Genomic DNA, 12,733 nt, shown 5'->3' with positions numbered 1-12,733 from the left:
TGTTGCCGTTGGGTATCGCAAACAATTTTGTTAATATTTCTTACCAGAAGTATTTATTTCTTTCTCTTTAATTGCTCAAAAACTCTAACCCTAAAGTAAGCTTCTACTACACTATTTAAAAATTGCTCTTCTGTATTGAAAGAAAAATAGAAACAAAACTTTGAATACCACAAGCATTACGCCCTTAGAATTAAAAAATATCATAGTTGCAAATTTCTAATTCAACCAACGGTTTTATTCTAACAATAGAAGCACATGCAATTCTACAGAATAAAATAGTTTGACCTTTTCTGACGAGTGTCAGCTTAACATCAAAATCATATAAATCTAGATGGCGTGACATTCTCATGAAAACTACAAAGGTTAGACGCCCAATGTGTTTGAGTCATGAACTAGCATTTGCATAAATGATGTAAAGAATTATTATATCACCAAATGATATTTATATCTATGAACAGTAAAATATTCATCAAGTCAATTGGTTCATATCAGCCATAAACACGAGCCGAATGTTTGTCTAGTAGTTAACGTACCGGGACTTTGGTTCGGAAAGCGATATTCGCCACATTTTCAGATATGAAGGGATTGAAATACTAACACTCAATTCCGCTATTCGTCTATGAGAAGTTGCATTTATGTTCATTTATTTGTTTTTCTAACGCTCTACGGTCAGTAGTTTTGAATTAAGAACAGCTAAATGTGTCTTTAACCTGCTCGCTTAAATCATGGTCGCATAAGATGAATTCATAACGACAACAAATCGCTAAAATCAAATTCCGATACCTGCAGTGGGCAAACCTCAGAAAGCCCATGGTATAGCTTTGAGTTTCATAACATACAGATAACCCAGTCATGTAAAAACAAGTTTCCGAAGTTTGAATTGCAAAGCTATACGAAAAATATCTGCGTTAACCATCCCTAACTAGAAGGAAGGCACTTAGTCATCATCACATACCGCCAACTCTTAGACTACTCTTTCACCACCGAATAGTGGGATTGACCGTCACTTTATAATGCACCCACGGGTGAAAGGGGAAACATGGCTGGTGTGAGGGGGATTCGAACCCGCGACCCTTGTAATAGGAGTCGAGTAGCTTACCCACCTTGCCATACCAGGCCTCCGAAGCTTAGTAGTTTGTTTATGATATGATTGTTATTATTTTTATATAGTGTAAATAAGTTGTTCTTTTTAATGGTTTTTAATATTTGTAGTTGAAGTATGATATTTTCTATAATGACTATCATTTTGTAACAAAAAGACAGCGTTTATTACTGCCATCATTTTATGGTCATCACTTTGCAATGCCACCTTTACAGTTATATTACTTTACTTTCGTATTTTTCTTTTACAACAAATAATATGCATTATCATTTACTTACATCATGCATGAATACACATATACACGTGGGATCTAAATATTTTACGCGTTTCACTAGAAACAGAAAACTGCCCATGGCAAAAATACAAATTATCTATTGCAAAGATAGGCGTAAAAAAAGATGAAAGTTTCTTGCTCGCAGAACACTAAATTGTCCATTACACTGTCTGAAACTTTAAATATAATAAGAGATATATAACATAAGCACTTTTTTTTTTAATATGATTTTAGCAAACGTTTCATTTCGATTCCTCTCGGTGCACTCAACAGATAGCTCGATGTGGCTTTGCTATAAGAAAAACACACACACACAAACGTTTCATCCAGTCTTGTTTATAAAACCAAAGTGAATTATAAATTTGACATTTTCTTCTCCAAGGAATGAACTGTAGCGAAATCGGTTAATCCAACACTTTGGTAGACATTAAAATAGCATTAACCTCGTGTAACGTTCAGATGGTTCACAATGATTTTAAAGTTAGATGGCAAGTGTTTTGACTGGATCGTAAACGAAACTGATCAGATTTTAAGTTTGAGGTGACTGGATCGTTCATTTTCGTGATTAAAAAATTATCTTGTTTTGAATTTCTCGCAAAACTACACAAAGGCTATTTGCGCTTGCTGTCCCTAATTCAGTACTGTAAGACTAGAGAGAAGGCAGCTAATCATCACCCCCCGCCAACTCTTGGGCTACTCTTTTACCAACGAATAATGGGATTGACCGTCACTTTATAACGTCCCCACGGCTGAAAGGGCAAGCATGTTTGGTGTGACGGGGATTAGAACTCGTGACCCTCGGATTACGAGTCAAGTGCGTTTACTACCTGGCCATGACAGGCCGAAAGGTAAAGTAGACATCAAAGTGTTGAAACGAACAATCTGTCAGGTGAACGGCGATCAGTGAACGTTTCGGTCAACTTCTGGGAATTTGACTGTTTCAGCAACATATTTCAGCTGTTCATTACCTGATAACTTTGTATTTTGAATAACGTAGATTGTGAATTTCTGGTTTGAATATGTTGTAAATATAGTTAGTTGCTGAACCATGTCTGTGACGTTACATGGTTAATATGATGCCACTGAAAACTGATTGCTTTTGAAAATAGTATGTAATAGCTCTTTCCGACTCAAAATATTCATTCACTCATATGATAAACATATTTTATAATCAGGAGCGTAGAGTTTCAAATAGAGAGAAATATCAGTTGTACGTAATGGTATTGTTAAACAAATGAGTATGGATCACCTTGGGGTACCAGGAACATACAGAAAGAGATCTGCAACAAACTGTGGTAAGCAAAGTGTAGATTTTTGTACCAAGTGAGAACCCATAAACACAAAGGTCAATGGCAAAAGTCGTCCATGTGCTTCAGGCAATAGTACGCAACATAATGGAGAAGAACCTCTGTCTGGAAAAACGTCATAAGTCACACGCATATAAGCAAGTTACTTCCACCCATACTTGTTCACCTGTCCCGTACCTCAAGCAGGTGTGAAACTAAAATTTATGCTGGTCCGTAGGAAAATAAACAGGTAAAGAACGCAGCGCCTGTATATTTTTGTACTATTAAACTGTTGAAATGGGCACAAAAAACCATTAATTTCGTATACTAGACGACTTATGAAAAGTTTGCAGGCAAGAGGGCATGTGTGAAAATCCTTACAACGGAGTCTTGTAGACTTTTACAATGGAAACTAATCTGTAGTTTTGTTGTCAAGACGTACGAACATCGTTAGATATAACATGACTGGACATGGAGACATTGACTTTAACGATATGGAGAAACTCCAAAATCGTTTTCCTATAATGTACTGAACATTTGCGCACTCTACATGATGTTTAGACAGCTAAAACCTAGACGTAATGACACATGGTCTTTGTCATCGGGAATAGTTGCAAAATAGTGAAGTTTTGTTGTGCGAATTTAAGAGCTCTTTGTGATAGAAAGAAAAAGTTTCTATAGAACAGCAGGTTTTGTAAATGAGTAGAATTTTTTGTAAATCCCCTATGACCGATTACAGTGAGACTTTTTGTAGGAGTAGCTCACTAGATGAACTAAGAACTAGTTATACTGTCTTTAACTAACTCAGTTGACAGTTTAGATCGGCGCAGTTGTTACAAAATGTCTGGTTTTATCGACCCATGTACTGTTTCCATTATCAATACCTCTATCCTTTAATAACAAAACAAAACCAGAAAAGCTATCTACCGTATTATAAAAACTGATTTACTTTATTTGAGGGTATATCATCTTTATAAAACCTGGATTGTCGTGTCAGCGAATTTAACATGAACGCATGCGCACTAAGCTGCACGGCTGGCACGCCCTGCATAGCAGTCTGCTGAGTGACCCCTTAGAAGATATTGATAAACGTCGAGCAGGACGTGCAGTTAGTTACCGGTTCGGAATCGCAACCTTCACAACCTCAGATGAAACAGATTGTCGTAATGCAGTCTACAATAGTCAGATCCGATATATTAAAAGGGTGGTCAGAGTTGAGACCAGAGCCAACAATCTCAGCCTTGAAACGACGACTAAATGGGCCAGTCAGACCGTTAGAACATGCTGACCCTTTAAAGGAACAGGAGTCGTTTGACAACAACGTTCACTTTTATCGTAAGTCTAGTAAACTGAACTATTTGTTGTTTGTTTTCTTGTTTCCTTTTTTACTCCTTATTTTCTACGTACTCGCATGGTCGGGTTGTTAGGGCGCTGGACTCGCAATCTGAGGGTCGTGGGCTCGAATCCCCATCTCACTAAACGTGTTCGCTCTTTCAGCCGTGGAAGCATTATAACGTGACTGCCAATCCCATTATTCGTTGTTAAAAAAACTACATAAGAGTTGGCGATGGGTTATAATGAGTAGCTGCCTTCCCTCTAGTCTTTCACTGTGGTCCCCAACAGCACAGCGATATGTCTGCGGACTTACAATGCTAGAAACCGGGTTTCGATACCCATGATGGTAAGGGCACAGATAGTCCATTGTGTAGCTTTATGCTTACGTTCAAACAAGCAAACAAACAAAATCTTACATGCTAAATTAGGGACGTCTAGTGCAGATAGCCCTCGTGTAGCTTTAAGCAAAATTCAGAATAAAACAAACCGTTTTTTTACAGTACATGAATCTTTATATCGACTATATACGTGCAAAATATAAATACAGACAACATATATACCAATATATTTATCTGAACACAATACAAAGCTTAAGAATTTATTTTGTAAGGCATTTTAAATGTGTGTGTTTTCTTTTAGCGTTGTAAATCAGAAGACCTACCGCTGTTCCAATGGGAGACTTTTAAATGAGAATTAATAAGATAGAAACACACCAGTGTATACTTTGTTTTAAAATGTAATTTTTTAGATTAAGGAAAATGTTGCACCTTTCTTAAAATTCATACTTCTTTAAACTTTACGCTCAACACGCTCTTAGGTAAACATTATATCATGCGTATCTGATATAGTTTACGTGTAAGTATACTGTTCGATCAATAACAATAAAACAGAAGTACTTCCAGGCTTAAAATAGGGTCATTACTGACGACAAATAGATTATCTTTAATGTTAAGTTTGCAAAAGAATGATTAGTATAATGACTCGAGCTCAAGTTTATATTTCTAGGTTTAGCATTTCCATTAAAATACTAAAATAGCTTTGATTCATGTGACATATTTAGTGTTGTTTATACAAAATTAAATAGTATTAAGGCCCACTTCGTTTCAACATACCATGCACGACGCTTTATGAACGTGGAAGGTCTTCATCGAGCGAATTTTTTGGATCGGTGCTTCTTTGGAAACTGCAAAGCCTAAGAGACTTCAAATATCCCTCTAATGACTGTCTTAATTCGACCATTATTCCTAATGCTGGAGATGCATTTAAGTTTCAGTTGAAAGTTGTAATCAACTAAATTTGTATATATGAATTTCCTGGTTTTGTGAACTTATGAAGCAAGTAATGGTTCAATATCAACAAATAACGATTTTCCTTAAAGCCTTGTGCCAAAAACTATATGTAGTAAGTGTTTACGATACTATTTTACTGATTAATATGTTTGTTGGATATTCGCACAATGCATTTCAAGGGTTGTATGCGTATACATAGCTGTCCCTAGTTTTGAACTGGTGTACTAGAAGGAAAGCAGCTAGTCAAAGGCATCTAGCTTCTACTGTTGGGCCATGACCGTCGCTCTTATAGAACCCTCACAGTCCCAGACTGCATACCGCAATTTTGTGACAGCTGGATGCGAACCGTAAGCCCCTGAATTTACGGTCCAAACAAGCTGATTGTTAAACCAAGCCCAATCCGGTTTATTAACTGCATTGCTTTTATTAAATAGAATAAGTTGTAGAGATGGAACGTCATCTTAACAATTCGTTATTTAATTTACACATCTGATGCTTTATTTTAGAATATTATTGTCTTTTAATATTAGTGTGTATATAGAAAACAAAAAATAATATATCTTAATATGTTGTTTTCTTGCCTAAAGCAACAATTATGTAAAATAAATGATGATTAAAAGGTTCGTACTGTGTGTTTTTTTTAATATACCCGGTATGGTACCTTATTCGCATCATAGGCTAAACCGCTAGGTTAGAAGTGCCTAGGACGCAAGTGTAGCCTAACAAATACTTTTCAGCTACTGATCAGAAAAAGGACTGGCAGCCTGTCGCACTCGCTCTCATAAAAAAAAAAAAAACTTTGTCCGGTTCCAAAAACTGCATAATGGATTTGGTTGTCCTTTTATAATGCATCCACAGCTGAAATTGCGAATGGTGATCAGAAGTATAGCCCCTCAATCCTTGGACCTTCATTATACCACAGCTGACCGGGGCAAAAGGTTAATGAGATGCATTAAATATAAGTAATTGTGCTGACTGACAACATAAATAATAAGATAGTGGAAAAACTGACAGTTGAAACCTAAAAGGCCATCCCATGTTTTTAATGCGCTGTTGATACATAACATTTTGATATATCTTTAAGAAACCGTCCTTAATTTAGATCTAACATGCGATTCATAATGACTCTCTGACCTTGACACCAAAAAATGATTTAGTGCCGGAATATGTGAAGTACAATGACTTGGCAAGTGTAGCTGCTCTTTGACCATTAGCATCTAGTAGTTTGTTAAATGTGGTGATCCTACACCAATCACTAGAAGTTTATCAAGTGTGGTGATCTTACATCAATCAGTACTGAATTATAAGATATTCTTCATCATTCAATATTAAGATATGTACTCATTTTGGTGGTTCTTTATTTTTTACTAGGTGTATATATATATATATATATAAACAAGTTTAGTAGGTCAACATTATTTGTAAGTCACCATGTCCGGTCATATTCTATCTGATGACCATTCTTCTTGACAGTAGCCCTGCAGCGTAGCTTTTATCATAAATACTCCATCGTAAGACTGTCAAGTCCGAAACTCATTTTGTCTCTCTGATATTTTCTATAATTTACGTAATGTACGAATACAATGGTTTCCCAGCATCCACTTCAACAATCCGATCGCACACAAATCCATGGACCCTGTATCTTGCGACTTGATAGGTGTGTCTTTGTATGGAACAATACTAATAAGCATTTTATCTCCAAGGCGCTTAAAGTATGCAGCATTTGAACAAAAGATGTGTTGTGGAAGGAATTTGTGTCCATATTACTTATAACTTGTGTTGCTTTTTCAGGTTAATGTTTTTCTTGACCCCTTTGCGTTCTGTTGGTTGAAACACGTGAGAAGCTTTTGTCTCTGACCTTTGTGTTGGAGGATTTTCATCTTTTACAAAATGCCGCACTTTGCTTACCTCACTGTATTTTTTTTTAAAATGTTTTCCAATGTCATAAAGTGCAAGGAATGTCTCTGTCTTGCAAGTTCTAAATCCCAGACGTAAGCACATCTATGATCTTAGTGTATGAATGTTTTGCGCCGAAAAGATCTGTTATACACCCTTTCCAAAATCGATCAGTATTTCGTGGCATCACATTAGCTATAACACCATACGATGCAAATTGTACTTCTGATACAACCGCAACTTTATATCAACTGTGATTTGCTTATTTACGTGTTCAAAATCGTTTTAATACAACGTACTCAACCCCTGTATAATTATGAGGGTTTATATTTCATCAAACTTAAAAGCTCGCAGTCAGCAATGAGTTTCGTGGGATTAATACACTTAGATTAGATTCGACAGTACTCCTGCTACAAACTCTGTAACAAGATACTTGCTTCCCATAATCTGCAAAATCTTTTAACAATGCACGTTCTACAGCTCTCACAAATTGGATTTATTATTGTGCTTCATGTAAAAATTCGATACTAGTCTAGTCCTACAAAAGCCAGTAATCACAACATGTATTAACTAAAGTTTTTATTGGAATTTTTTATACTTTGAGGAATAGATTAATAAACACCACAGCGCACATGCACCAGACATAATCTGATCCTCAGTCACGTAACTTAAAGCCTCAACCGATAGACCACGTTCTGATCGATATGTGCCGTCAGATTTCAGACCTGTCCGTCGGAGTTTTCTAGTCCTAGTGAAGCGTCACTTTTATAGGCAACGAGTAGAATAATTTAATCTAAAGATTGTAAGAAAATAAACAGAAGCACGTACATCTCGTACAAACGTAAAGAATAGAAACGACAAAAGAAAGGTAATATTGATCACATTGCACAGAAATTTTAAAATGTATGAAAAACGAAACAGATCAAATTTTATCATAAAGCGATGAAAACAAAGAATCCTAAACAATGTAGGTGAATCAAACAATATACGAAAAAAAGTAAATGTTATTATTGATTATATGATCACAACCAGATATGGCAATCAGCTGGAGGTTTGGGGGCGCTGTAAGCCCCTCCAAGAAAAATCTGAAATTTTAGGCCTTTCACAGCCATGCTATACAATTCTCGATTCTCGGAAACTTTTAGGTTTCTTCAATTTACACTATACCCACAGGGGTTTGTTCAAGTATACAAACAGACGAGGTGTGAATTTACTGTCAGTAAAATGAATAAATATATAAATGCATAAGAGGTTTTGGAGAGTGGGAAAAAAATGGCACGTAAATATCCAAGTATTTATGATGGATCATTTTCTTAACATCATCACATATTAGGCGCATACAGTACATAAATATTTATATGAGCTAATAAATACATTCCATCCATTAATTTGTGCTACACGAGTAGCTAATACAAACATTTTAAAATGACAATAGACTTTATTTTATGTATGAATAACGAAAGGACCAGATTCTAGAATTATGTGCACGAAATATTGTCTCTTTTTTTTTATTGGTCACGTTTTGATTTAATATATATAGTATATAGTATATATAGTATAGCCACAATTAATGAAAACATTATATCTAACCAAATAAACAAGGAGAACAAAAACAAACAAAAAGATCAAGACTTCTCAATACTGCTGACATCACGTAATATCAAGATAACTAGGACAATATCCGTAAATAAAAACAGGGTACTGTCGTCACATTACAATAATAGATGCAATTTCATTATTCTTTTACAGCTGTTTTCGCCCCCCTTTCCTAGTACAGCGGTAGGTATACGGATTTACAATGCTAAAATGAAGGGTTCGATTCCTCTCGGTGGGCTCAGCAGGTAGCCCGATGTGGCTTTGCTATAAAAAAACACACATACAATTTTATTCATTACATACAAGATTTCAAAGAGCAGTTTTTACTATTATTAAGTGGCCAAAATTTGGAATAATTGCTTGAAACTTTAAAATGCATTGTCTTTTTTATGGATAATAAGTAGGCTCCAGTGAATGAAGATCGCAATACAATTATCATGACTTGAAGACAAGGTTGATGCGTCTGTCACCAGATGAATCTCAACACTTCAAGGTGTCATATGGCTCAATATGTTGCACAATACTGTCTCAGTGTATATAAACAAACTGTTTTAATCCATATTTGCCATGTCCACTATCTTGGTCAATTAAATTTACCGAGAAAGATCATTCACATAAACACGATTCAACTGGAAGTGTCAGTAATAGATTTGTGATATAGATGTATGGTAAAAATGTTGGTGAACGTTCCCTAATTTTTTCTTAGTATATCAGATCGCTGATTATATGGGATTCTTTTATAGTTCTCCAGTAACCAAATTCTGTTGGTGCTCCTCCTTCATTGTGTTTATTAAAATATGTCACTATCAAACTTTTCGTGAAACATAGAGATCAGATATGAGCCCCGTGGTGAAGTAATTGCAGAGAACAACATTTTGACCTTCTTGCACCTTTTATTAAGAAGGTTCAAATGTTGTTCTTTGAGTTATTGGTAAAAGTGTTAATATCCATACCAGCCGTCCTGAGATACAGGTGTGAGCCCTGTAGTGCTGGCTTAAATTCTTGTGGGAACCTTGTGTTCAGATGCTGAATCACATGGTCTAAAACAGGTTAGAACATGTTGACGCAATAATAGTGTACTATGGCGCTACGAGTGGATTCTAGCATGACGTTTGCTCGATCTCTTTGGACTGAGATGCGTCTTATAATGGATAGAGTTGTTCCCACAAAGTATACAATGATATTTGCCCTGTCCATTATCTTCAAGAACTTAGCATCACACCTCCTTGATTGCATAACGTCGACTAACCTTCTAGGATCTGTGTATGCCTCAATCAAATTGCACTTGGATAATTGTAGTGACACAGAGAAGGCCACACATAAAATCCAATACAAACTGTGTGATCTCAACTGACATAATGAACTCAAAGTTGCCAAGTATGAAAATGCATTTGATGAATCACCTGAAGATTCATCGCAAATTGTTTCGAATGGCGCATGTGTATCTTCATAATGTTCTTTAAGCCATACCAAAGTATCCACCGCAGTAGCCACCTGGATTCAGAAAGACGAAGTACAAATACTCTGGATGATGTGCTGAAGAGGTCTTGCTCAGTTTTGTCAATCAGATCGAAGTCAAGAGAGCTATTGCTGGGGTCGTTGAATGATTTTCGACAGTATATTTTCCGTTTCACTGGCCCAACAATAAAACAAGTTAACTTGGACATGATTCCCATTAGATTCCTAATGGAAGGAACCTATTTACAACTGTCGGTCGCTACCAGATTTAAACAATGGCTGCTATAGTGGACAAAGTATTTTGCTTTTGGGTATCTGTCTTGAATTCTTTGTTTTACACCAGGTCATGCACCCAACATACCTTTGCTTGTGAAGTTTGTAAGATTAAAAACCCCAGTTTTCTAAGGCAAACAACAAAGCACGTGACATAGTTGCAACATCGGTCCTTTAAAGGTTAATAAAACCTCTAAATCTTTTTTAGTTTCACTTTATCAAAGCATAACTCTTCTCTGGATTCAGTGACGTTTTCGCCTGAAGTTGACCCCGAGCATAAACTAATATTTTTGATAGAAAAGTGGTGTCCCCTTGAGGACTTTCACTTTCCAGTTACAAAAATATGCAAACATAGTCTAACGTGGAGAAATACTTACCCATGGTTGAGGCATTCTGTTTCCAACTATTTTGCTTTTTGAGCCTACTGTTTTTATTTGCATCAAAGCATGTTTGAATACACTTGTTTCAATGAATAGAAACATGTCATGGGAAACGATAGGAGAGCCATGATACTCTCTCACAATCAAATTGAAATACACAAAATTACCATAGAAAAGACTTAAAATTCGTTGAGTTTCATCTTTTACTCAAGATAACATAGAGTTCAGTTTGAGCCAAGCATATAAACTCCATGTTGAGACTAACCGGGCAGCATTATTCTTAGTAATTGACGTAATTCTTGCAATTGTTCAGAAAATATATATCTTTCAGAAGGAACTGGAATGATGAGTTACATGAAGATAACAACTTCATCTTTTTCATCAAGTGGAACTCAAAAGTTTACAAAGTGTTACAGTTGCACCTTGAGACGGTTTCAGGAAATGCTTGCAACGTGGTGTGCAAAATCCAAAATGAAATTATTGAATGCATTGAAAAGGAGAAATGACAACAAATCAGGCTTGAGAGAGACAGCTAGGAATTTTTTATCATAATGGCAGACGAATCATGTGATTGCTGAATCTAGGCTCAGTTGACAATTATAGAGTAATATCTTTTTGAAAATGAAACTCAGAAATATATTACTCTACAATTGTCAACTGAGCCTAGATTCAGAAATCATGATATATATTTTATGAACAATTGCAAGAATTACGTCAATTATTAAGAGTAATGCTGGTCGGTTAGTCTCAACATGGAGTTTATATGCTTGGCTCAAACTGAACTCTATGTTATCTTGAGTAAAAGATGAAACTCAACAAATTTTAAGCTTTTTCTCTGGTAATTTTGTGTATTTCAATTTGACTGTAAGACTGTATCATGGCTCCCATATCGTTTCCCATGACATTCTTTTATTCATCGAAACTAGTTTTTCAAACTGTTGATATTCATGCTTTGGTGCAAATAAAAACAGTAGGCGCAAAAAGTAGAATAGTTGGAAACAGAATGCCTCAACCATGGGTAAGTATTTCTTTACGTTAGACTATATTTGCATTTGTTTGTAACTGGAAAGTGAAAGTCCTCAAGGGGACACCACTTTTCTATCAAAAATATTAGTTATGCTCTGGATCAACTTCAGGCGAAAACGTCACTAGATCCAGAGAAGAGTTATGCTTCGATGGGTAATTAGCCTACATATTTTTGGTTCCAGCACTTCACATGAACTGTGGCTATCACTATAAATCTTGAAAATCTTGATGAATGGTTCTGAGATAGATTGCGTATACACATCATTTTTATCAAAACACAAAAATAAAATAATTGTATAATTCATTTATGTATGATTTGAAAACCCGTTTACGTTCCATTTACGTAATAAACGTGAAATTTATTTCATGCTGTATTCAAGAAGTGAATATTTCTTACATAGATCTATACTTCAACAAAAGTTAGAACCATAATTATACAACCACAAAAATTAATCCATGCCGACACATAATGTACTAATATTTTATATACCTTTCTTCCCGGAGAAAAAGTTTCCTGTCTTGTTTCGGTGTAATTCTGGTACGTTTGGGGCCTTTCTCGATCTCGTGTACTAACACCAAAATTTTCGGTTAACTTCCTGATGTACTGTGCGAGGAGCTGAATAGACCTAGATAGGGTAACCTTGGTGCCTGAAGATGACACCATTCTCATAGACTCTCGTGAACGAGAGTCAAAACAAATTACTTTGTCTGATTTGGGATCCTTCTAGATGGCTACACCACACTGATGTACCAATAAACAACATGGCGAGGCCATTTCAGTTTGTAAGGCCATACTATTGCTCATCTTCTGGTGCCTC

General features: G+C 35.8%; 1 protein-coding gene across 1 annotated transcript in view; it reads left to right on the top strand.

Moving 5' to 3' along the window:
* Positions 1 to 3,749: 3,749 nt before the first annotated feature.
* The window catches only part of LOC143255927 (synaptotagmin-15-like), a 36,617-nt gene continuing 27,633 nt past the window's right edge, over positions 3,750 to 12,733 (top strand). Inside the window, exon 1 of the mRNA XM_076512360.1 lies at positions 3,750 to 3,997. The gene's annotated coding sequence lies outside the window, so the exon portion shown is untranslated. The remainder of the gene's footprint in view (positions 3,998 to 12,733) is intronic.

This window comes from Tachypleus tridentatus, chromosome 7 (genome assembly GCF_004210375.1).
Source record: "Tachypleus tridentatus isolate NWPU-2018 chromosome 7, ASM421037v1, whole genome shotgun sequence".
Lineage (NCBI taxonomy): Eukaryota > Metazoa > Arthropoda > Merostomata > Xiphosura > Limulidae > Tachypleus > Tachypleus tridentatus.
This window is presented reverse-complemented; position numbering and strand designations above follow the sequence as displayed.